Below are 27,423 nucleotides of genomic sequence, written 5' to 3'. Positions count from 1 at the left end.
GGGCCTGCCCAGGGCCGTTTCTAGGGCAGAAGGGAGGTGCAGCACAGGAGGGGAGAGCAGCGGGCGCACACAGTGGTGGTGAGGGTGGCCTGACTCCTCCCCTCACCTTTGCCCCCCCCTTCAGTGATCCCCTCCAGAAACTAGTGCAGTAGCAGCAGGTAGGGAACAACTCACCCCTTCCTGGCTCCATGCAAAGGAGCTCTGCATGCCCCAGTTCTTCTATATCTCCAACGCCGCTCACTCTATGAAATCAATATTACACAATACACAAAACCTGATTTGTATTAGAAAACACAAAATTGATTCCTATCTGGAGTGTGTACATATATATATATATATATATATATATATATATATAACTTTTATTATTGAATTAAATAAAAAATTCATATGCATTATTTACTAACTGAGGTAGGCTAAATATTCCGTGATCAAATATTAATTAATATCGATATATATCTCATCATCCTAATACTCACTGAGATTGCAAAAGGGCTGAGAATGTTCCAATATGTTGGCAAGACTTTCAATTGATACCAAAGTTGATCAAAAATCAATTTATATGTTGTATATACTCGTATAAGCTGACCTCCTCAGATAAGCTGACCCGCCCAAAAGAAAAAAAGAGGCATGACCATAGGATAACCTCCCAAATAGTATTTGGCAGCCAGAGTTCCACCCAGTAAAGCTAGTCAGTGGTAGTCCCCCCAGTGAATGTAGCCAAATAATCTTCACCAGAATAGATAGTCAGTAATATCCTACCTCCCCCCCCCCCTGTATATCTAGCCATAGATGTCCCCTTCCTATACAGGTAGTCAGAGATAGCTCCCTGTATTGGTAGCCAAAGGTGTGTGTCCCAGTATAGGTAGTCAGTGACCACTCCCCACCCCCATATTGGTAGCCAAAGGTGTGTGTCCCCAGTATAGACAATCAGTGACACTCTCCTCTGTATAGGTAGCCAAAGATCTCTTCCCCCCTTTCCAGTATAGGTAGTCAGTGATAGCTCCCCCTTTAGTATAGGTAGCCAAAAGTGTCTGCACCTGTATAAATACTCAGTGGTAGCACTCAGAATAGGCAGTCAGTTATAATAAATTGATATTTCACCATAGGTTTAAACCTTATTAGGAACTGAAAGGAAGCCATTTTAGCTCTAAAGGTTACCATAGTGTAATGTTTGCGGAATCGTTTTCGTGGTCAGCGCACGAGATGCGCACTGACACAGCGAAAACCTTCCACAAGCGAATAATTGGGTGAACCCAGGCTAGGTGCAATGCACCAGCAGAGGGCAATTCCCACCGGCAGATGGCGTTGTGGAGTGCAGAAGAGTACAATCGCTGCACGGCCACAGATGCCAGATGGGGATTGTACAGATCAAGACAATGCGGGGCTGAACAGCCCATAAAGAGAAAGAGCACAGGGACAGGACGAATGTGTGTTCACCAATCTAGTCGCGACCCTGCGACGGTGAACACACATCAGCAGAAACAAAAGTAGGAACGCGATCGCGAGAAAGGCGATCGCCAGAAGTGACACAAGACAGACTAGAACAGAACACAAGAGGATCAAAGGCACAGCAAATAATACAATGATAATGATAAAGAAAATAACAAACGCTAACTAAACGCAAACACCGCACTCATTCGCAACAGCGAACGCGTTTATAGCGCGGTCTCCGCATGTTAAGCACAACAGAGACAAGCACGCCTAATTAACCACCGACAGACCAACACGAAACAAAGAACGTGAACGCTTGCTTAACGGTTACCTCACCGAGCCTACAGCAAGCGCCCGTATCAGACAAGACAGACAAACAAGAAACAGGAACTAGGCAGAAAGGATCCACCGCTCTTCCGCCAGAGCAAGTGTGATCCAAGCAGGAACACAGATCAAAAAGATCCACAGCCGCTAACGCTAGCGGCTAGTGCGATCTAAACAAGACAGATCAGATGAGGTAGCCGGAAGCAACCGCAGCTCCAGCTTACACTCCAGAAACTAGATCAGAAGGATCCATAGCCACTATTGCTAGAGGCTATTGCGATCCAGGCAAGACAGATTAGACGAGGTAGCTAGAAGTGACCGCAGCTCCAGCTTACACTCCAGAAACTAGATCAGAAGGATCCACAGCCACTTCCGCTAGAGGCTACTGCGATCCAGACAAGACAGATCAGAAGGGGCTACCAGTAACTACTGCAGTGCCGGTTAGCACCCCAGACAAACAGAACGATTTCCTGTCGACCACCGCTGGGACAGGACAATCGCAACAGACAAACAGATATGCAATCCTAACTGCACTAGGGAATCTGCCTAGTGCAGTCCAAAGAATTACTCTAAGATAACTTTAACAAGAAGTAGCTTGGCTGACACTCTAGGAGTGTTTACTACAAACCCTGAAGGAATGACCAGAAAAGCATTCTGGGAGCAGAGAGCTCTTATAGTGATAGTCATCAAAGGAGGCATGTAGGGGATTTGCATACCGAATGTATGCAAATTCCAAAGCAGCAGAACAGACCAGAAACTTGCAATGGAAAAACAGGTCTCTCTTCCAGAGACCTGCAGCCCACAGACTAGAGCAGGGGTAGGGAACCTTGGCTCTCCAGCTGTAATAAAACTACAAATCCCAGCATGCATTTGCCTTTATTAATCATGACTGTGGCTGTCAGAATCCTGCAATGCATTGTGGGACTTGTAGTTCCTTAACAGCTGGAGAACCAAGGTTCCCTACCCCTGGACTAGAGGAATGGTCAAACAGCTGTCTGCCAGTGCAGCCAGCTGAGCGGATCATCACACATAGACTATGCAATCTTTCAAATAATCAATTTAACCAGAATGATGAAATGTTAAATCATGATCAATCCTACGTGTACCCACAAATGCATGATTGTATTAAAAATTTCCACTTTCTACTACTGAGTCCCTGAAGAAAAACCATCACTTTTGTATGATTATATATGATTTTATCTTTAAGAAAATTGATGTATTGTTGGATAAATACACTCATTTCCAAATCAATTATTTCCAATTGATCCAGTTGACTAAATTGATAAAAAATAATCGTTTCTAAAAATTCTACCAATATGAAATACATCAGTGAATTATACCAAGGCTTGCAGCTGAGCTTATCCATCAATGTAACAGCAAAATGAAAAGTACAGTAATCAGGGATCACCTGTAAACCTGATCTCAATGAAGCCCTAGTGTAAAGATCTGAACTGCCTGTTCCTTAATTAACCTTTATACCTAAACACACACAATCCAGACTACAGGATCACACATCATACATTTCTCCTCATGGCCACACGCCTTGGTTTGTAAGCACCATATGGAAAATGAAGAAGAAATGTTACTGTCCAGGGGGAATAAATGCATAAAGAACAAATAAAAAGGAATGTGTACTTTACTTGTCAGTAAGTATCAAGGAACAAACAAATAAATAAAAGCAGACTACTTGTCACATAAGATTACAGCTTCAATAATTGCACCTCTATAACTCAATTTTTGTGGAACAAATAGCTGTGCATAACTGAAACATGCTAAGGTTCTCTCCAGAGAAATGTAGAATAGCCCTCCATCCAAACCGGGACTCAAACTGTTACAAAGCTTCAGTTCTACAATGGGAATATGGACTTGCCCAGCACATTCAACAGACCAGGAGGTTGATTCACAAAGCTTGTCTGTTCATTTATCTCACCTTACTTATTAACTCACAATTTGTAAGAGACATCGGAGCCGCTGCCAGAACGCACGTGGCGGCGGACTCCGCGTCTCAAACAGGGACCTCCGCAATCCTGCTGGCGGGTGGAGTAGGGCAGGCGGCGGAGTCCGTGAGCTTGGCGGACTCCGCCGCACAGTTGCTGCCTGGGGGTCGCCCGCTCTCTCGCCGGCTCTGAGTCTCCGCATTAAGCGCACACGCGCGAGGAGACAGGAACTTTATTCCTCCAGAAGGCGAGTCAGCTGACCAGGCCGGTCAGCTGACTCCAGCAGTAGTGTGGATTGGCTGGGGCTCTGGGGCGGCGCTGAGTAGCTCTCTGGTTACATATAGGACTTGCTGCTCTTAGTAGCAAGTTGTCTGCTGTCGTGAATACTTCGGTGTAAATGCTCAGACCTTAGCTCAGTCCCTAGGTGTTGATACCAAGGACGTCACACCTCAGTTAGGATTATATTGTATATTTATCTGTGTTTTGACTCTGGCTATCCCTGACTACTCTCTTCTCTTGCCGATCTTGTACCTCTGCCTATCTGATTCAAAGTTGCCGACCCTGCCTGTTTACCGACTCTGAATCAGCCTTCCGTTACTGTACTGTTGCCGTCTCTCTGTTGCCGAACCTCTGCTTGTCTGACCTTTCTCCCTCCAGTCTCCCACTGGTGGGCTATCTCTGAGGCTTGCCTCTCCGAGATGCCTGCCCTAAGCAGACGATTACTGCCTGGGGCCGAGATTCCTCTCTCTGTCTGGCTTGAGGATCTCACACACGGGGTTCCCATTCAGAGGTAACCACACCTGTGCAGGCAGGCAGCTTTTTGACCATTGTTTAGGTTTGCATGCTGCAGGACTCTGGAAAGGAGAGCTTCTGTCAGTTTTGCAGCTTGTGTTTGCTGAGGAATTTGCATACGTTGTCATGCAAATTGCCTGGCCACATTCATTGGAGGCGTGTACTATAAGTACTATGTGTTTCCCACAATGCTTGGCTGGTCATAAGGATTCCTTCCTGTGAAACGCTCCTGGAGGAGTGTCAGCCTTACTCTCTGTTTGAAGATCAGCTTAGAGTAATTCCTGGAAAACTGCACTAGGCAGGTTTCCATAGTGCAGTTAGGATTGCTTATCTGTTTGTTTGTTCTGTTGCGATTGTCCTGTCCCAGCGGTGGTCGACAGGAAATGGTTCTGATCTCTGTTCTTGGAGTATAGCTGGTGCAGTGGTTGCTACCAGCTATCTCTTCTGATCTGTCTCACTAGGATCGCACTAGCATCTTGCGCTAGCGCTGTGGATCCTTCTGTTCTGTCTCCTTGGATCGCGCTAGCCACTTTTCGCTAGTGCTGTGGATCCTTCTGTTCTGCTACTCTGTACCTGGATCGTGCTAGCCACTTTCACTAGTGCTGTGGATCCTTCTGTTCTGCTACTCTGTCTGCCTGGATCGCACTCGCCTAGCGCTAGTGCTGTGGATCCTTCTGTTCTGTCTTCCTGGATCGCACTAGCCACTTTCGCTAGTGCTGTGGATCCTATCTCTCGCTTGTCCCTGTTTTCGTGTGTCTGTCTTGTCTGCTACGAACGCTTGCTGGAGGCTCGGTGAGGTAACCGTTAAGCAAGCGCTCACGTCCTCTGTTACATGTTTGTCTGTCGATGGTTAGTTAGGCGTGCTTGTCTCTATTGTGCTTATCATGTGGAGACCGCGCATGAACGCGTGCACTGTTGCGAATGAGTGCGGTGTTCGCGTTCAGTTAGCGTTTGTTATTTTCCGTATCTCCTCATTGTATGATTTGCTGTGCCTTTGCTATCCTCGTATTCTGTTCTGATCTGCCTTGTGTCACTTCTGGCAATCGCCTTTCTTGCGGTTGCATTTCTGTTTCGTATCTGCTGTTGTGTGTGCGCTGTCGCGGGGTGGCGACTAGATTGGCGCACACACATACAACCTGTCCCTTTGCTCGTTGTCATTCGCAATCACTTCTCTTGCGATTGCGTTCTGCGCTTCGTACAATTCCTGTCTGGCATTTGTGGAGGTACAGAGGATTGGTTCCTCTGCACTCCTCAGCGCCATCTGCCGACAGGAATTTCCCTCTACGGGTGCGTAGCACCTTTTGCTGGGTTCCTGCAATTATACGCTTGTGGAGGATTTCCGCCGTATCAGCGCACGCGTTGTGCGCTGATCACGGAGAAAGTTCCACAATCGTTACAGTCTCATTGTCTATTATTGTATTTGGCGTCCAGAGGTTAGTTGTACTCGTATTATTGTTGATTCTGCAGATCATTAATAATCGGGTGACATCTGTATTGTTGGCGATACTGCAGATCACCAATAATCGGATTCTCTCTGGTTGCTGACACCAATCGTTACACAATTTGTCTCTTTGTAAATAATGCTGAGAATACGCGATGGGTTTCTGCCGTGCGCTTCTCCTCTCGATCGTTTTTGCCGCTCGATTCTGTAGTCGTTTCTCTTATCTTCCGCTCATTTTTCTTATCTTTTTCCTTTCACTTCTATCATAAATTGAGCGGCGAAAGAATTCGAAGAGGAGATCGGACATGTTGGAAATTATCTATTGAACCATATAATCACCTACAAAACAACCGTGTATTCCCAGCATAACTCATTATTTATCTCTCCTTATCTAACTGTATTCATGGTTTATCTCTCCTTGGCCCATATGCAATTCATTTTTTCCGGTGAGCTTTCTCCTAGGTGATATTTTTACACATTGTCATAAAATGTCTTTTAGAGCTCCAGCCAGCAAGAAAATACTCTAAAAAATTTTGAAAATAAATTTTCACCTGCTTTTTTGGTACTTTTTCAATTGTAAAATGCTGAAAAGTTATTTTAAAGAGAATGTGTAAATTACAGTATCTCCTAGGAGATAACTCGGGAGAGAAAGTTAATTGCATATGGAGCATCTGTTTATCTCATGAATTATATCTCCTTATTTGTTTATCTCATGCATTAGCTCTCCTTACAGTTAAGGTGAAAAATAAGGAAGTTTTTGTGAATCAACCTCCCAGATTGAGCAACTAAGACAAATGATTAAAAAAAAACCAACTATTTCCTAAAGCCTAAACTCATGCATTCTTCGCATTAACCTAGCAGAACATTATATAGCAGCCATTTGAAATCTGTCCAGACCACAGTTTAACTACTTAAAGAGACTCTGAAGCCTCCTTAAATTCAGGTTTTTATTGCAAAAACCTCTTAAGTATGTTTGCCCTAACTAAAACGCTGCATCCTCGCGGCTGTAATCTAACTAAATCCCCCCAAACTGCCCGGGGGGCAAACGGGGCAGCGCTTCCGTGAGAGACAGAGCTTTCAGCTGCAGCTCTGCCTCTCCATGCGTCTATCAGCCCGGATCGCCGCCTCTCCCCCGCCCCACTCAGTCTTCCTTCACTGAGAGGGGTGGGGGAGAGGCGGAGATACGCACTGATAGACGCATGTAGATGCAGAGCTGCAGCTGAGAGTATTGCCTCTCATGGAAGCGCACAGGGAAGCAAAATTCACAACTAAGAAAGTCGTGGATTTTGCGAGGGGAGTTAGGGGGGATTTAGTTAGATTACAGCCGCTGGGATGCGGTGTTTTAGTTAGGGCAAACATACTTAAGAGGTTTTTGCAATAAAAACCCGAATTTAAGGAGGCTTCAGTGTCTCTTTAACCACTTGAGGACCCACCCTTTACCCCCCCTTAAGGACCAGCGCTGGTTTGATTGATCTGTGCTGGGTGGGCTCTGCAGCCCCCAGCACAGATCAGGGTGCAGGCAGGGAGATCAGATTGCCCCCCTTTTTTCCCCCCTATGGGGATGATGTGCTGGGGGGGTCTGATCTCTCCTGCCTGCTGTGGGTGGCGGGGGGGGCACCTCAAAGCCCCCCTCCGCGGCGAAATTCCCCCCTCCCTCTCCTACCTGCTCCCCCCCCTGAGATCCGGGCTGCACAGGACGCTATCCGTCCTGTGCAGCCAGTGACAGGACGTCCCCTGTCACATGGCGGCGATCCCCGGCCGCTGATTGGCCGGGGATCGCCGATCTGCCTTACGGCGCTGCTGCGCAGCAGCGCCGTACAAATGTAAACAAAGCGGATTATTTCCGCTTGTGTTTACATCTAGCCTGCGAGCCGCCATCGGCGGCCCGCAGGCTATTCACGGAGCCCCCCGCCGTGATTTGACAGGAAGCAGCCGCTCGTACGAGCGGCTGCTTCCTGATTAATTAGGCTGCAGCTGGCGACGCAGTACTGCGTCGCTGGTCCTGCAGCTGCCACTTTGCCGACGCACGTTATGAGTGTGCGGTCGGCAAGTGGTTAAAGGGAACCAGAGACGAACGTTTGTTAAAAATGAAACCAAGATGTTATACATACCTGGGGCTTCCTCTAGCCCCATAAGCTTAGATCGCTCCCACGCCGCCATCCTCTGCTGCCTCTATCGCTGGTATCAGGTCCCGTCACTTCTGCATGGACAGGGGCCCCCTCTGGCGCAGTACGGAGGGAGCGCACTGTGCTTGCGTCAACTGGCTCGACTGGCCGAATTGACGGGACCCGGTACCGGCAGACAGAGGCAGCGGAGGACGGCGGCGTGGGAGCGATCCAGCCTGATGGGTCTGGAGGAAGCCCCAGGTATGTATAAATATGTTATTTTTTTCGTCTCTGGTTCTCTTTAAGAACCACGGTGATTGAAATCTACGCCCTGTTTTGGTGGTTACCTGGCTGGCAGGGCGTAGATTTCAATCACCGCCGCAGAACGCATCTGCCGTTTTCGTCGCTTCCTGCCGATTTTGCAGCTAAATCCCTGCCGGTCTCTATGACGGCAGAGCCCTGCGAGCCAGTCAGGAGCCGATTTCATTGGCTCCTGGCAGTGTCTATCAGTGTAAGCAACTCCCATAGGCTTACATTGACATAGAGACGGCAGCAAGGATGCCCCGAGGATCCCGGCGTGCGGCGGTGACGGCGGTTGCGGCAGGTATATGCGGCGATTCGTCGGGATTCTGTCGTTATTGTACCATCGGTCTCTGGTCCATAAGGGGGCAGAGACCACTGGTACTTAAGTGGTTAAAGGGTCTTTAGTTGATGTAGATAACACAGACATATAAACACCTCTTTTAAATACATGAGGCCTGATGCACTTAAAAAAATAATAATAATAATATTTATATCGCGCTTTTCTCCTGGCGGATCTAATGGGTTAATGGATGGTGCTCCCCCTGTTCTAGTAAACTTTACTGGAGTTTAGTGCATCAGGCCCATTATGTGTCAGCAAAATAACTGAATAAAGCAGCTGTGAATACCTGGATGCCAGAGGGAAAATTTAGTTATTTGCGTCTCAATGACCATCCCAATATTCAATAAATATATAGTAGAATGGACAGCCTACATGTGTACAAGGTATGTTGCCCAGCAGGGATCTGGACTTGATCTCTCAGGGGCAACATTGCAGGACCAAGGTTGTACAGACATGTCGCTAGCTTTCAGGCAAGCAACGCATTCTGTTGCTATGCAGGGGAAAGGGGTGGTAGGGGAAGGAGGGCCAATTGAAAGGTGCATGAGGAGCATGTCATAGTGAGAGGGGTGAGTGGGGAGAACAATGTTAGGATGATCGCTTGCTGAAGTATTGGTGCGCATCAGAGGCCACTGTACACATGCTAGATGCTTGGCAGACAGGGTCGTTAACGGCCAAGTTTCATCTAATGTGTTTACACAGTTTAACTGTCCCACAGAGGAGCTTACAGTCTAATCTCATAGTTATAGTCTAATGCCCCTAACATAGTCTAAAGGCCCATACACACGGCATACAAATATCTGTAAAGACACATGTTGAGCGACGCTTTGTTCGTGTGTACGCTAAAAACGACAACGATTGTCAGCAGACTGTCTGCAGACACAGCCATGTTTGAGCGATTCAGCTGGTGAATCTCTTGTGACTTTTGTCTCACAAACCGTTGCTTAGTCTGTTGTTGTCCTGTCGTGAGTACGAAAGTCTTCTACAGACAGTAGAGTCGTTACCATAGTACTACTACTATACGTAGTCTGTGGCAGACAGCTTCCGTCGTGTCTTCACTCTCTCCGTTGCCACGTGTATACAACTGTGACAAACTTGAATTGTCGCTGCCATAAATATGCTGTTGTCTCTTGACTGTTTGTCGTTGCCTCACAACTACAGGCAAATGTATCCTGTGTGTATGGGCCATAAGTTTTGGGGAAGCAATTAACTTATCAGTATTTTTTGGAATGTGGAAGAAAACCAGAGTACCCAGAGGAAACTCACACAGACATGACAAGAACTTACAACCTTTAGGCAGAAAGTGTTCTCTCGGTCTAGATTTGAACCAGGAGGTGCAAATAATTGAATTGCATTCAGTTACAAAATTATTTGTATGGTGATAGTGTGTAGCACAGCTTACTGAGCTTAAGTTGAGTAACCCTCTAAAAATAAGCATTTTCTTACATAGCTCTAGGATCGGGGTTTGGACAAAAAAAATTATATATATATATATATATATATATATATATATACATATATAAATATATAGAATAACAAACGATCTTCATTACAAAAACCGCTTGTCCGAATTACCAAGCGCTGTACTAACAGCGCAGGAGATTTGGGCACAGCTGATGTCGCCATAGGCCATAATAGGAATTACGGCTATAGCTGCGCTCAGTGAGTAACTTGGGTGCCGACGAAAGACGGAGCAAAATTATTACAAAAACGTCCCGGTGGCGTTAATTGCTATTCCCCCTCCACAAGATTAGTAATTAACGCCACCGGGACATTTATTGGCTTTACCCTGCGCCAAAATCTCCCAGTGGCAGATTCATAGACATCATCTGATTGCATCGCAACTAAAACACAGGGTGCTAATGTGAAACCGGCCTGAGAGAAATTTAATGTGCCTAGCAGCTTTAGGCGGCAGCCCCACCACCAGTGCTGAAGCTAATAACTTACACACCTTAAAGAGACTCTTAAGTGAGTGAACCAGCATGTGTTTACTGTAAAGCACCTTACATAGTGCTAAACCGCCTCTATCCCACAGCAGAAAGAGGGGCTTTTACCCCCCAAATCCCCCTGCAAAATCCACGACTTTCTTGATCGTGGATTTTGCTGCTCATGGAGGCAGAGCTATGAGCTGCAGCTCTGCCTCCATGTGCATCAATCGCCGCATGGATTGACGCACTGAGAGGCAGAGCTACAGGGCTAAGCTCTGTCTCTTCAGGAAGCCCTCCCCAGAGTTTACAGAGGGGATTTGGGGGGTATAAACCTCTTGTTTTGCCGTGGGATAGAGGCGGTTTAGCACTATGTAAGGTGCTTTACAGTAAACACATGCTGGTTCACTCACTTCAGTCTCTCTTTAAATCAAATTATTACTGAAAGTAAAGTGGATGCAATTCAGACAGATCTTGCGTTGATGACTTCTGGCATAAAACAGAAAACTAAAATTAGACTTTAGAATGTTAGAACCATCTGGGAGAATGATAGACTAAATGTGGTAAAGGAGGTGGAAGAATACAAACTTGACCTATTAGGTCTTTAGTGAGAAGAGAAGGACTGACTTTGGGGAAGTAAAGATACCAAAGATTACACCTTTGTTTATTCTGATACAACTGAACACATAAATGAAGTTGGAATCCTCATTAACAAAGAGGAAAGAAAAGTCTTATGGAATGGACACCTATGGGCCTTCTTAGAATGACGTCACATAAGAATGAATATTTTTACCAACAATTACATGAAATTATAAGGAAGGTTAATAAAAGAGACATTACAAAAATAATGGGAGATAAGAATGCTAAAATTGGAACGGACAATAAAGGACTAGACCAGGGGTGGGCAAACTTTTTTTTGCTGCGGAGCGCATTCCTCTAGTGGGACGCATCCCACTCCTCTCCTCCCTGCAGAGTTGCTAGCGGTGCGTAATTACAACGTTTTACTCCTTCCAGCAGGACATGGCCACGATGGCGTGAAGTAACACGTTGGTACTTACTGACGGTGAGTCACATGACACCACCGTGGTCATGGAGATTAGAAAATACAGTTGGGTGAGTTAAACCTATCATTATGCACCGCATGCAACTTTGCAGGGAGGGAGGGAATACTAATTAAATGTAAACATTTACAGTGCAGGTGGAAAACATATGTGAACCCCTAACGACATCTCCAAGAGCTAATTGGAATGAAGTGTCAACCAGCTGGAGTCCAATCAATGAGATGAGATTGGAGGTGTTGGTTACAGGTGCCCTGCCATATAAAACACACACACCAGTTTTGGGTTTGTTTTTCCCAAGAAGCATTGCCTGATGTGAATGATGCCTCACACAAAAGAAGACCTACGGTTAAGAATTGTTGACTTGCATAAAGCTGGAAAAGGGAATAAAAGTATCTCCACCAGTCCACGATAAGACACATTTTCTATAAATGGAGAAAGTTCAGCACGGCTCTTTCTAGGAGTGGCTGTCCTGTAAAGATGACTGTTATGCTGGGAATAGACGGGTCGACCGGCGGCGCGATTAGCCGCTGAATCGACCCCAGCCGCGTTCCCGCTCGTCCACGCGTGCGTGCGGATCGATAACCGCTCGTCCCCGCTGGCGCTTCCTTATCATCGCTCAGTACCCTGCCATAGTCCGCCGGCGGGGATCGAGCGGGCGAGGGTCAAGCGGCTTGATCGGATCAGCTGGTCGATACACGGTACAGAAACGTACCATGTATCCCCAGCATAAGAACACAGTGCAGAATGCTAAATGAGGTGAAGAAGAATCCTATAGTGTTAGCTAAAGACTTACAAAAGTCTCTGGCATATGCTAACATCCATGTTAGCAATCTATGATATGTAAAACACTAAACAAGAATGGAGTTCATGGGAGGATACCACAGAGGAAGCCACTGCTTTCCCAAAAAATTTGATGCACTTTAAAAAGGAGTTCAAAGGAGCACTTGGATGTCCCACATCAGTACTGGAAAAATATTGTGTGGACAAATGAAACCAAAGTTGAGTTGTTTGGAAGAAACACACAACCATATGGGCTCGATTCACAAAGCGGTGCTAACCCAGTTAGAGACTTTAGGTGTGATAACCATTGCATCATGCTGGTGAAAAGCCAGTTTAGGCGTGATAAGTTTAGGCGTGATAAGTTTAGATCACGCGCAAAGTCCCGCTCGCAAAGCAGTGCCATTAAACTCTATGCGAAGTGCACCAGACTTTGCTAGCGCAAAAATTGTTATTTAGAAACTAGCAAATAGGTGTTGGTGGTATAGAGAACCCACAAAGAAAGAAAATACATGGAAAAGGATACAAACTGGGAAAAAAAATAAGTCAATTAAAGCCGAACGAGACAATAAGAAGCAAAAGCACTGCTGGAATATGAAGAAGTGGACAGACAAATCAAGAAAGGAAGAAGAAGAGATCAAAAATTTTGTATAGACAAACAAGCACAAAGAGCAGAGGAGGCTGAGCTAAAAGGAGACATAAAAGAGCTCTATAGTATTACTAGGACACTATCAAACAAAAATTATAGAATACCTAAACAAATAAGATATAAACAGAGGCAAATCCAAACAACAGAAGTAGAAAAACTGGAAGGATGGAGGAGACACTTTTCAGAAGTATAAAAGGGAAGAAACAAAATGCAGATGAAATCTATATGTTTGAAAGCATAAAGGAAGACTCACTGTAATTATATTACTTCCAGCATGTTTTGAAGTAAAAATCACACTGGAAGAGATTTATTGCATCCAATAATGAAGCCGCGGAAAACTTACCAGCAGAATGAAACAGAACTGGCATGGTAATTCTCCTATTTAAAAAGTCTTGTTACTTGTTAATAATAATAATGGCAGTATTTGTACAGCCCCTTTCTCCTGTCGGACTCAAAGCGCTTGCGAGGCAGCCACTAGAGCGCACTCAGTAGGCAGTAGCAGTGTAAAGGAGACTTGCCCAAGAAACTCCTTACTGAAATAGGTGCTGGCTTACTGAACAGGCAGAGCCTAGATTTGAACCCAGGTCTCCTGTGTCAGAGGCAGAGCCCTTAACCATTACACTTTCCAGCCACTGCTAGAGATGGAGGTGCAGAAGATGATGGGAAAATTAAATAAAGAAAGCAAACAGAGCATTTATCCAGCTGTACCCAATCTGGTTGAACCCTAGTATTACATTTTTAAAAGTAATTTGAAAGCAAGTGAAACTTGGAAGGTCACACAAACTGTTACCACAAAAATCCAAATATTTGTAAACAGGTGCCTGCGGACACTTATGAATATGAACAGGCCGGAGAAAGTGACGAATAAAGGGCTGTGGAAAACACCAAACCAACTACTAATATAAAGTCAGCTAAGGAAAATGAAGTGGGGTTGGATAGGCCACACTAAGAAATGGAGAGGAATCTATAGAAAAGAGAGCTCTATAATAGAATCCACAAGTATCCGGAAGAAGGGGACAACCTCGAAAAACATGGAGAAGACAAGCGGAAGAAGAAATGAGAAAGATAGGAAAAACTTGGAACAAGATCAATATCAAGAGAATAGCAACAAACTTGAAGACCAGTAATAAGAATAGGAAGATGTAAGAGACAGTAACAAAAATTACTTTTAACAGGAAAACTCAAAATTGTGATCTCAATTCAGCATCTGTATCTCAATACTAATTCCACATTTCACTACAGGTAACCTTTACCTATTTATAATTTTTTAGTGATTTGTGAAAGTGTACTGGATGTAATTAGTTGTACCGTATATAAGCAGACCCGTGTATAAGCCGACCCCCCAACTTATACCCTAAAAAACAGGGAAAAATTATTGACCCGTGTATAAGCTGAGGTATATCCAGTCTAGGTAGCCAGGTGTAGATGTCTGCAGTATAGGTAGCCAGCCATTGGTACTCTAGTATAGGTAGCCATGTGTAAATGTCTGCAGTATAGGTTGCCAGCCATAGGTGCTCTAGTATAGATGGCCAGGTGTAGATGTCTGCAGTATAGGTAGCCAGCCATAGGTAAGGTGTAGATGTCTGCAGTATAGGCAGCCAGCCATAGGTGATCTAACATAGGTGGCCAGGTGTAGATGTCTGCAGTATAGGTAGCCAGCCACAGGTGATCTAACATAGGTGGCCAGGTGTAGATGTCTCTAACATAGGTAGTCAGCCATTGGTGTGCCCCTTTCCCCATAGGCAGTGTGCCCTCCTTCCTCCCCTTGCAGGCTGAAAGATTATATAGAAGGAGAGGGGATCAGCGGCACTGGCGTAACAATAGGGCCTGCAGCCCCTGCACCCGCGGGGGGGCCCGGCCCCCCTCCTGGGGCCCGCTCGAGGCCATTTTGTGGGGGTTGGAGGGGATGCAGCATGAGGGGAAAGCCATGCAGCAATTCGGCGGGGAGGGGGGAAGGTCCCCCCCCTCCCTCACCTCGGGGCTCTCCCCTCTGCGCTCCCCTCCGCCTTAAATCTAAGTCCGGGCAGTGTCTGGGCAGCGGCGGGCAATCTTCGGGTGATCCGGATAGTAGTTATCCGGATGACACCCAGTACTGCTGTGCTGTGCGGGCTGGGCGGAGGATCAAGCTTACCCTTCTGACGTCTTCTCCGGCCGTCCCTCGGCACCTCCCACGATGCATTCCACTCGGCGCTCACGTGACTTCAAACACTTCCTCCTTCCGGGTTGAAGGAGGAAGTGTTTGAAGTCACGTGAGCGCCGAGTGGAACGCATCGTGGGAGGCGCCGAGGGACGGCCGGAGAAGACGTCAGAAGGGTAAGCTTGATCCTCCGCCCAGCCCGCACAGCACAGCAGTACTGGGTGTCATCCGGATAACTACTATCCGGATCACCCGAAGATTGCCCGCCGCTGCCCAGACACTGCCCGGACTTAGATTTAAGGCGGAGGGGAGCGCAGAGGGGAGAGCCCCGAGGTGAGGGAGGGGGGTGGACCTTCCCCCCTCCCCGCCGAATTGCTGCATGGCTTTCCCCTCATGCTGCGTCCCCTCCAACCCCCACAAAACGGCCCCGAGCGGGCCCCAGGGGGGGGCCCGCTCAGAAATTCTGCAGGGGGGCCCGGTGGGGCCTAGTTACGCCCCTGATCAGCGGGACTCAGCTGCGGCCAACTCTTCCCTCTTGTCGGGTCCCCTCTCCACGCCTGAAATAGGAGCAGCAGCGGCGGCGGCAGCTGGGTGTCTCACCCTCCGGGCGGCTCCAGGCAAAGATCAAATGTCTCCGGGCTCCTCCGTGTACATCGTGGCTAACAGGAAGTAGTAATCACACTACTTCCTGTTAGCCGCAATGTACATGGAGGAGCCCGGAGACATTTGATCTTTGCCTGGAGCCGCCTGGAAGGTGAGACACCCAGCTGCCGCCGCCGCTGCTGCTCTTATTTCAGGCGTGGAGAGGGGACCTGACAAGAGGGAAGACTCGGCCCACGGCTGAGTCCCGCTGTCCCCTCTCCTATCTAATCTTTTAGCCTGCGGGGACGGGAGAGAGGAGGAGGGATGTGCATTGCCTGCAGGGGAAGTGGGGGCGAACTGCCTGCGGGGGAGGTATGCCTGGCCACCTATACTCTCTCGATAAAATACTTTTTTGGGTCCCAAAAACTCGGCTAATACTCGAGTATATCCGGTATTTGTTTAACACTGAGATATTTCCCCACAGAGCCAGTATTTGCTGAATCCTGTGGGGAAAAAAGTAAAGTAAGATACTTATCTCAGTAGAGAAAACCCTGTGGATGATCCAGAGGCTGCTTTGGTCTTCGCCAACCTCACCAATGCTCTGTGGGATTGCAGCCATGCTCCTGTCTGTGTCCGAGCAAGTATGGCCCATGCAGTAGCACAAAGCTGCTGGTGGACGAAGGAAAAAGTCATGCACAGGCCATGCTTGCATCTGCAGAGTATGGCCATGCTCATGCACGGGGCGGTAGCATGGCAGCAAGAACATATTCAATAAGCTCTTGTTGAATATGCTTGGAGAATACCAGTGCTGGATTGGTGCAGTCAAGGAGTATGGGGGAAGCTTCTGGACTATCCAGAGGCTTTCCTCTATAGAGGTGGGTATCTAACTTTGACCTTTTTTTCCTCCCAGGTACCCTTTAATGTAACAATATTTTTTGGGGTTATGGAGGAAACCAACACACCTGGGAGAACCTCACATAAACACGGAGAACATACAAACTCTACGCAGATAGAGTCTTGGCTGGGAATTGAACCTAAGCCTTTGATGCTGCAAGGCAGGACCGCAAAACAATTTATCACCGTATGGCTCAGGTTTAATGGATATATAAGTGCATAGTATACTCTGTCTTCATTTGTCACCAGTGTTAATTTTCGATGGCTGTTTATTCATTCATCTGTTTTTCTACATTTTTGGGAAAGCAAATGAAAAATAAATTCCAGATGAATAAGGTAACCAGTATATTCCTTTAAATCATATGTTGTTGACTGGATTGGGCAGCATCCACGTCTCCTGTGTCATCATGAGGTGTACTTGTTATGTATGCAGGTCTGTGATCTGCAGCCCCTATACAGTCATTCTACAGCACTGTGTCATATGCTGGTGCTTTATGAATAAAAGGAAATAAGAACCACAATAATAATACTAATATGTATAGTCCTCTGCTTAAGATTCTGTACATGGGTTCTCAGTGTGACTGCTCCTAGTTAATAAACAATCATATGTGCTGTACTATATTAATGGAAGCCTGCTGCTGCAGAGGTTTCTCCCTTTCCACCAGGCACAGACAAGACCATTTTTTTTCCATAATTTGACATCCGGTGTGCCATGACATCACTAGAAACAGGGGATTAAAATGAAGACAACATGCTGAATACAGGAACAGGGGCTAAATGGTATAGATATATTGAGTTAATATCATATAAATAATATGTACAATGTGAAAGCAGTTACCCATATTCCATTACATTACTGATGTGCCTGTAATGCATTTCTTTGCAGATTAGATGAGCCTGTATTTTTACAGTCACGTACATATATATTGATATATATGTGTATGTGTGTGAGTAAATGTCTATATCAGTTGCATCATTCCATCAGAGCACAGCACAGTTATCTGATACTGTCTCCATGGAAACAACTCAATGTGTGCAGCCTGCTATTTCTTATGCAGCAATACACAATTGCATCCTAGCCACTAAGCTACCAGTAGCCCCTGTAAGGAACAGCAAACTACTGAGCCACAAAGGCATCTTACCTGAATGATCGTTTGGCCCACCAATTGCAGAAGCTGTTCTGTTCATGGGGTGTGTCTAAGAAACTGAGTGACTGGGAAGCATCGTGATCTAGGTTCTGCTTACTGCCCCCCAAAACCATTGCATCGTGACCATCAGAGGCAGCTAAGGCAATATAACAGAGGAACAATCCACATTCTGTTAAACAAAAGAACTCAAGGATAGCTTTTCCTCTTAAGGTGAGTGCATGGTAACAGCTATTGATAAATGTCTTCTGTTATAGACAGTGTGCAGTGTATGCTTTCTCTGAGATGCTATGGACAATTGCCTTTACACTGCAAATCACCACAAATATACGATTACTGTATGAAAAGCCTTCAGCTAGATTGTATCTCTGGACATTGCATTTGTAAATATTTTCATGCTACTTTGTTATGGTAGAATGATGAAAGCAGGATGCTTCATGGCAACCTGTGTATGCAGCATTTATATGTGTTTATATCTGGAAAATATAGCTCACAAACCTCCAACAGGTGGAACAAATACCTTTGCTGCTAATCATAAGCCTGTATTACTATTGCGTGTCATTAATGTGCCATGAATGTATTTTTCTCTATATGCTGTAGGCATTTGTAGACAGCTCAGCAGATAATGCTATAGCCATACAATTGTTATTGAGTTTTTTGTGAACATAAAGTCAATGATTGTGTATATATACAAACAAACATGAGATAGTGCCTCCCTTCAAACAACTGTGTGGGCTTTCAGTGTGAATATCACAGTGAGGAGGGGGTGACAACGTTTTGCAGGGGAAAGTGAGGCATATAAACACCCTCAGAATGCACTCTGGGAGCTCTGTGTGTACCAGGCAGTAGTTGTCATGGACACCTCCTCAGCACCAGCTCACACTTACATAGGACGGGAGATGGGGCTGATCCTGCAATTCTGACAGAGGAAAGAAAGAAAGAAAGAAAGAAAGATCAGGGTATCTGTATTCTCAGGCACTAATAGTATAAATTATCTTGTAATAAATCGACAGTCAACAAAAACAGCTATGAATTGCTCTACAAAAAAAATCACAATATTAACATTTTACAAGATAGGGCGCTTGAAGGCCATTTTTAAAATGTAATTTTTTTTAGCAACACCCCCCTTCCTCAAAAGTTGTGTGAACTAAAATATGGGTTTTGGGGTCCTTTACTAGTTCACTATACTCTGCCTACACCAGACATCCATGCACTTGGTGTATTATTATCAAATGGTGGAAACTTTTGATAATGACCAGCAATCGGAAGTGGGAATTCACGGACTTGTAATTACTGATGTCTTTGGTCTCTGTTAATGTAACATGATCCCAAGACATATTAGTGATGTAACATGATCCCAAGACATATTAGTGTCTGACCAACAGGATCACAGGAAATCCCCTAGATCTGGTGAACAGATTGCTGAGGGAATTTTAACTAGTTCATTCAAAATCAGTAACAAGTAGTAAGCACTGTGGTAAAAGGCAAAGTGCATCAGTGTGGCACCATTAGCCATGATACTGTGCAGTGCATCAACATTAGCCATGATGCTGTGCAGTGCAGTGCAGTGTGGCACCATTAGCCATGATGCTGTGCAGTGCAGTGAGGCACCATTAACCATGATGCTGTGCAGTGCAGTGTGGCCCCATTAGCCATGATGCTGTGTAGTGCAGTGTGGCCCCATTAGCCATGATGCTGTGCAGTGCAGTGTGGTCCAGTTACCCATGATGCTGTGCAGTACAGCACAATTATCCATGATGCTGTGCAGTGTAGCCCCATTAACCATGATGCTGTGCAGGGCAGTGTGGCACCATTAGCCATAATGCGGGGTAGTGCAGTGTGGCACCATTAACCAAGATAAAGTCCAAAGTAGTGTGGTCCAGTTACCCATGATGCTGTGCAGTACAGTACCATTATCCATGATGCTGTGCAGTGTGGCACCATTAGCTATGATGCTGTGCAGCGCAGTGTGGCACCATTAGCATGATGCTGTGCAGTGCATCAACATTAGCCATGATGCTGTGCAGGGCAGTGTGGCCTCATTAGCCATGATGCTGTGCATTGTGTTCCTATTTACCATGATGCTGTGCAGTGTGTCCCTATTTATCATGATGCTGTGCAGTGTGGCACCATTAGCCATGATGCTGTGCAGCGCAGTATGACCATAAGCATGTCATTATGCTGATGGTTAAACTTTATTTAGCAATGCTGTAACACCCTCAGTATGAATAGCTTTTAAAGAGGAACATTAACCCAGGATTGAACTTCATCCCAATCAGTAGCCGATACCCCCATTCCCATGAGGAATATTTACCTTTTCTCGAATAGATCAACAGGGACATTTGCATGGCTGATATTGTGGTGAAGCCCCTCCCACAATGTGATGTCAAGACCATGGCCCTGACATTTTTTTTGCTGTCCGTGAACTTCATTGCATTGTGGGAAAAAATAAAGCTATTCCAATTGCCAAGCAAGCAGCATCTCCCTCTGTGCATAGAACTCTCAGTAAATAAACATTCCACAGAGGTCACCTGGCAAGATGTCGCCACCTGTGATACATTTCGGAATGTAAATCAGGGAGAGAGGAAAATTTTATAATGGGCAACCACCAACTAAATAATTTATAAATAAATATTGTAAAACAACGAGCAATTTTATTCATGATGTTATTTTCATTTAAGTTCCTCATTAAGTAATTAGGAAGTACAGCTAGCAGCAAAGTGAAGGCAGTGCTGAGCAGTATGAATGCAGGTATGGGTGAAAGTGGTCGCAAAGGTTGCAAAAACTGGGCCCAAGTTTTGCTGCACAACACTCATCACTACTGACGGTTGTCCTTGCCTGTCATCCTCAAGTGTCTCTCCAGCAGTCTGTTGTCTCCTCTGTTCTAGTATCCTCTGTTGCTCAGCAACAAAGCTTTCCTGTGTGGCACTGCACCACTTCTGCAGTCTCTGTGTGTGCCTGTGACTCTCTCAGTGCTGCCGTTGGCTCTGACCCTACTCCTGTTGCTCAGGGTTCTGCTGCTAAGCAACAGTCTAGCCCGGCTACTGTCCCATCTCCTGGAATGGTAGATCAGCAGGCAGACTGTGACACCATTGCAGAGATCCAGATATCCAGCAGGCTGGAAGAGGATGAGGCACATGGTTCTGAGAGAGGATACCTCTTTATTTTGGGTATTGGGTATTTGAGGATGGGTATTGGTAGTGTGAGTGGGTTTATTCCTTCTTACCAGGAAAAAGTCTTAATTGAACGAGATCGGGAGGATGATTTCTACAGCTTCAAGGATAGGATGTTGGTGTGATTTTTATGCTGCTAATGATGCCATGCTCATGCCACATAGTTAGAAAGGACCCTGTGAGTAGAGGTCTGTTAACTACCCAAATGCCATCCATAGTATGGCAGTGATGAAGGCCCCTTTCACACTACTTGCTTTGCATAAAGATGGATGCGTTTGCAGTGTATAATTTACAGCATTGGCTGGCATTTGCATGCATCCCTCCCCCCCCCCCCCCCCCCCCCCACCACCTCTTCATTACAATGTTTTCATGAAAATGCATACAGCTGAGAATTTGGGAAAGCGCACTGTAAGCAAAAATGCAATGTGACAAACGGTGAGAATGCTAAATGCTACAAAGGAGATGATATATGACAGAAGCATACTTACAAAAAATGCATTTAATGTGAAAATCCCTAGCCCTGTTACATTTGTGCTAACTTATACAATTGTGTGCTAAATATAAAAATAACCACTCTGTTGGCCACTGGTAACAGGCTCTAATGCTAGAAGTCACATCATGCATACAGTGGAGCATACGGGACATAAAAAGTATGCTTCACTGCAACTTAACACACATGTCATGCGGTACCGCACAGCACACCTTGTGTTATGCCAATGGATCCATCGCACTTCACTGCTATCATGCCGATGTGAATGTACCATTACAATATAATTGCATCGCCTTAGCAAGGCAATTATATTGTTTGATGAAACCCACCGCAGCGCCCTAATGTGAGCATAGTCTTAACCTCCAGGGCGTTACGGACGAGCTCAGCTCGTCCAGTAACGCCGCAGGGCACTGCTCAGGCCCTGGCGGGCCGATTTGAATATATATATATTTTTTTGAAACACGCTGCTAGCACTTTGCTAGCTGTGTGTTTCTCCGATTGCCGCTGCTTGCCGGCCAGATGCACCGCTATCTGCCGCGTAACAGCCCTCCCCCCCGAGCGCAGCCTGGCCAATCAGTGGCAGGCAGCGCTGAGGGGTGGATTGGGACTCCCTCTGACGTCACGACGTCGATGACGTCATTCCGTTCGTCGTCATGGTCGATGGGGGAAGCCCTGAAGGAAATCCCGTTCAGAACGGGATTTCCTGATGGGCATGATCGCCAGCGGCGATTGGAAGGGTGGGAGGGAGGAAGGAGGGAGGGGGGAATTATGTAGCTAGCGCTAGGCTAGCTACATGATAAAAAAAAATTAGGTTAAAAAAAACACCCGCGGCCGTGGGGATTCAGAACGCCAGGCAGGTTAAAGTGAACCAGAGGTGAGAGTTATATGGAGGTTGCCATATTTATTTCCTTTTAAGTAATACCAGTTGCCTGGATATCGTTCTGATCCTCTGCCTCCAATACTTTCAGCCATAGAACCTGAACAAGCATGTGCAGATCAGGAGTTTCTGACCAAGATTAGCTGCATGCTTGTTTCTGGAGTTATTCAGACTCTACTGCAGCCAAACAGATCAGCAGAGCTATCAGGCAACTGGTATTGTTTAAAAGGAAACAAATATGGCAGCCTCCATATCCCTCTTACCTCAGGTTCACATTAATTATCTTAACTAGAAGCTCAGATCTTGTAACTCTTTCTGACTGCAACATTATTTCACTTACAATCCCCTGTAAGAAGGTGCTACTGGGACAGAACTAGATGTATGTCTAGACTTTAGGCACAGAGGAGGATCAGACCAGTATAATTTGGGAAAAAGAAGTCTGCACTCTCCTGACATATATGAGAGCTTAATTTGAACGTTAATGCAGGGCAGCGACTGCGATACTTGACAGTCCATTCCCCCAAACGGACCATAAGTTTGAGTCTGCAGCAATTTTTCCGAACCATCAGATGTGTCACACTGACGGGGCGCTAACGGAACGGAGGCTCACAGATAGAAGGAGGAGCCTTTTAAAAACTGATTTGTGCCAAGGATCAGTTTTTACACGGATCAGGTGTCCATTCTTGACAGTGTGAACCGGGTCTAGTCAGTACTTTGTGGAGGCACCTTTTGCTGCAATTAAAGCTGCAACTGCAAGTCGCTTTGTTTAAAGGGACCCTGATCTCAAAAAATAAACAAAATTGGTACTTACCTGGGGCTTTCTGCAGCCCACGGCGTGGTCCCGGGCTAGGTGTCGGGCTTCCACTTCCTGAACCCGGACGTTCTTCGTCATCATGTCGGCTGCTGCGCTTCATCACGCATGCGCAGTTCTCTCACTCCGGCCGCCGTGATGACGCACAGCGGCCAACGTGATGTCGAAGAGAGCCCCGGTTCAGGAAGTGGGGGCCCAACACCCGGTACTTCTGAACAACTTTGGTCCTGAGTTGTTTGGCGAGGTCCTTGATCTTCATAATGTGATGCTTCTTGCTTAGTGGTGTTGAAGCATCTGGGACCTTTCTGAAAAGATGTGTTTATACTGACAGATCATGTAACACTTAGATTTTACACAGGTGGACTTCATTTCACTAATTATGTGCCATTTGAAGGTAATTGGTTGCGCCAGGACTTTTTAGGGACTTCATGGCCAAGTGGGTGAATACATACCGTACACACATGCCAATTTTCAGTTTATCATTTTTTAATAATCCACATACATAAATATCTCTTCACATCTAAAATCGAAATCGCTGACAGCAGTGATTTTCGGAGCATTTTTTCTTCCTCCCGGCGCTCCACTGCGTTGTACGATTTTGTGCAAAGCGCTTTTGTAAGCGCTTTTGTAGAGAGATTCCGTTTTTTCACTTCCTAATGTCAGTCAGGAAGTGAACTTTGCATTTATTCTTAACCACTTGCCGACCGTGCACTCATAACGCGCGTCGGCAAAGTGGCAGCTGCAGGACCAGCGACGCAGTATTGCGTCGCCAGCTGCAGGCTGATTAATCAGGAAGCAGCCGCTCGTGCGAGCGGCTGCTTCCTGTCAATTCACGGCGGGGGGCTCCGTGAATAGCCTGCGGGCCGCCGCTGGCGGCTCGCAGGCTTAATGTAAACACAAGCGGAAATAATCCGCTTTGTTTACATTTGTACGGCGCTGCTGCGCAGCAGCGCCGTAAGGCAGATCGGCGATCCCCGGCCAATCAGCGGCCGGGGATCGCCGCCATGTGACCGGAGACAGCCTGTCACTGGCTGCACAGGACGGATAGCGTCCTGCGCAGCCCGGCTTACCAGGGGGGGCCAGGTAGGAGAGGGAGGGGAGGATTTCGCCGCGGAGGGGGGCTTTGAGGTGCCCCCCGCAACACCCGCAGGCAGGAGCGATCAGACCCCCCCAGCACATCATCCCCCTAGTGGGGAAAAAAGGGGGGCGATCTGGTCGCTCTGCCTGCACGCTGATCTGTGCTGGGGGCTGCAGAGCCCACCCAGCACAGATCAGCTACAACAGCGCTGGTCGTTAAGGGGGGGTAAAGGGTGGGTCCTCAAGTGGTTAAAAACGCGAACGCAATCGGCGGATAAAGAAAAAAAAGGATTTGTGAGCATTTTGCATTTTTCCTATACCTTCCATTGTAGCAAAATCGAAAATGGTACATGCATCGCTTTTGTGAACAGAAAGCAGACGAAATGCGCTGATATGAACTATCCCATAAGGATTCATTGCACAAGGTATTTTAGGGCATTTTTCAAAGTCGCCGGCGCTCCAAAAAAGTGCAAAACGCCCCAGGTGTAAACAAGCCCTTACTAATATTATAAATGTGAAAGTCTGGATGTTTGTTACTCAATTAGGCAACAATGGCTGAACGGATTTGAATGAAATTTGGCACACACATGGTACATTACCTGGAATAACATATAGGATACTTTTTATCCCCATAACCAAAAAGTGGGCGGAGACAAATACAAATTTTACTGGAAGAATGTAAACTCTAGCCATTCTTACATTGTTAATGGTAGGGTTCTCAAACTTTGCACAGTTGGTCACTGGGTGACTGGGATTCATATTCAGAAAAGTGGGTGGAGTCTACAAAAGACAATCAAAATTCACCTATTGATTTTCAAGGGGAATATTTTGTTGCTGTCATTCTTGCACTATTAATGGCACAAGCCTCAAACCTGGTACAGTTGGTCATTGTGTGACTGGGGTTCTGTAAGGAAACGCGGAAATGCCGCCGTCTCTCAAGGTGAGGCGGCTGTTTCCGCGTCCAGCATGGCGTCACAACGCGGAAAAAACGCTGCATGCCGCATAGGCAGTGCGGCGGAATCCGCATTGGGAACGGCGGAATCCGCATCAGAGGCGGCCCCCGCACTAGATACATTGCATGACAGTACTGGTGTGGCTGGGACTGATAGTCCACCAAGATTCAGACTTACACGCGCGCGAGCAGAGAGGCAGAGTTTAAATAGCAGTTAGAAGGGTGTCGGCTGACCAGCTGGGTCAGCTGACAAATTTCACTGCTCTCATTGGACCAGCAATTAGGGAGGTCCTGGAAAGGTCCTAGAGTATATATACTGCTGGTTGTTCACTTGCTCTTTGTCTGGCGTGCGATCACATACGTGGGAGCACCCAGATCCGTAGTCAGATCCTGAAGTGTGCCGGGACCAGCTGGAGCTGTAATCCTACACTTAGCTAAATATTTGATAGCTAAAGTACTAGTTTGATTGTGATTATATGTTATGACTTTTGCCTGCCTCGACTATCCTCCTGAACTCTGACCTTGTACCTCGATATTTCTGATACTCTGTTGCCGAACCTCGGCTCGTTCCTAGACTTTGTTTCTGCCTCCTGATTTTGTACCCCGATATATCTGATACCCCGCTGCTGAACCCTGCCTGTACTTTGACTCCGCCTTTGCCTACTGTATTTGTACTTTATCTGTCCGTGTGTGTACGACCTGGCTTGTCTGACCTCGAGAACCGACCTCACGATTGGAGGCGGTTCCCAGTCCTGTTAGTGACACTTCTTCCTGAGTGTCACTCTCGGACTTTCCTTCCTACTGTCAGTCTGACTCCTCCCGTCTTGGAGAGCTCAGGTCTACGGAAGGAATCCGTGCAGTTCTCCTTGCTGCACTGAGGCCTAGGCCTCCTAGTGTTACTGTTACACCAAAACACTACACTCTACTCAGGCGAACAGAGGTTAGTTTGTATATCGGATTATCGGTGAGACTGCAGATCACTTATAATCTGGTATATATCTGTATTTCCGGCGATACTGCAGATCACCGGTAATCAGATACTCTCTGCGCCCACCGATCGTTACAGAACGCCAGACCCAAAAAATGCAAATGGACGCACATACTGACCGTCTGGGCGCACTTGCCACTTCGGTGGAAAACATCAACCAAGTGCTGGGTAGCCACAAGACTATGATTGATGTCCTGTCAGGCTCTGTGCAAACCCTCCAGACGTCAGTTGACTCAGTGCGATCCTCTCCTAGTACTGACATACGTATGCCTGTACCTGATAAATTTTCCGGCCACAAGTCTGACTTCCGGAATTTCAGGAGTAGAGTGTTATCGTATTTCGAGTTGAGACCCCGATCCTCGGGGACTGAGACCCAACGGGTCACCTTTATTAAAACTTTGCTGTCTGGTGACTCCCAGTCATGGGCATACAACCTGCCTTATACCGATACTGCTCTGACCTCGGTAGAGGAATTTTTTAAGGCCATGGCCATAATCTACGACGACCCTGACCTTGCTGCATCCTCTGAGCGGAAGCTCAAACTTTTACGGCAAGGCAGGGGTCCAGTCGAGGATTACGCGGCCGAATTTCGTAGGTGGTCAGTTACGGCCAGGTTTGGCACTTATGCCCTGTTAGATTACTTCCTGTCTGGGTTGTCGGATGAGGTCTCCGACCTAATGTTAAGCCAACCCGAACCCAAAACAGTCGACGAGGCCATCTCATCGGCCATTCGAATCGACCGTAGGCTACGCCATCAGAGACAGACTAGGGGCAGTCATCGGCTTAGGCCGACCTCTTACACAGTGCCTCCCGCTGCACCCCTAGTAACTCCGTCTCCTTCTGTCTCATCATCTCCGGTCTTGCCTCCACCTGAGCCGATGCAGATCGGTCGGTCTAAGTTGACCCAAGTGGAGAGAAGACGGAGATTGTCGGAACAACTATGTTTATACTGTGGTGAAGGGGGGCATAGGGTACGAGACTGTCTCATTAAGCCTAATAAGGATAAGCCGGGAAACGCTACCGCCTAGGAGTGATAAGGGGTGACACCCTAGGCGCCCAGCTCGCACCCCTGAAAGAAAGACGATTGCTCCTCCCCTGTACGATTACATGGGGGGACAAATCTGAAGCCACAGAGGCCTTTATTGATTCTGGCTCCGCGGCTAACTTCATGAGTTCCGAATTTGCAGAGAAGTTGGACATTCCTCTCACCCC

General features: G+C 46.6%; 2 protein-coding genes across 4 annotated transcripts in view; one reads left to right on the top strand and one right to left on the bottom strand.

Annotated features, from left to right (window-relative positions):
* Nucleotides 1-27,423, bottom strand: part of LOC137546391 (CYFIP-related Rac1 interactor A-like) — a 384,755-nt gene that overhangs the window by 136,619 nt on the left and 220,713 nt on the right. The window contains exon 1 of one of the 3 annotated variants that reach the window (XM_068268788.1): nt 20,682-20,837. The exons of 1 other annotated variant lie outside the window; for it this stretch is intronic. The gene's annotated coding sequence lies outside the window, so the exon portion shown is untranslated. Of the gene's footprint in view, nt 1-20,681; nt 20,838-27,423 lie in introns of those variants that run through there. One more of the 3 variants, XM_068268782.1, reaches the window with a different exon arrangement.
* HPCAL4 (hippocalcin like 4) overlaps nt 17,759-27,423 on the top strand; it is a 58,360-nt gene continuing 48,695 nt past the window's right edge. The window contains exon 1 of the mRNA XM_068268792.1: nt 17,759-18,056. The gene's annotated coding sequence lies outside the window, so the exon portion shown is untranslated. The remainder of the gene's footprint in view (nt 18,057-27,423) is intronic.

The sequence above is a fragment of the Hyperolius riggenbachi genome, chromosome 2 (genome assembly GCF_040937935.1).
Source record: "Hyperolius riggenbachi isolate aHypRig1 chromosome 2, aHypRig1.pri, whole genome shotgun sequence".
Taxonomy (NCBI): Eukaryota; Metazoa; Chordata; class Amphibia; order Anura; family Hyperoliidae; genus Hyperolius; species Hyperolius riggenbachi.
This window is presented reverse-complemented; position numbering and strand designations above follow the sequence as displayed.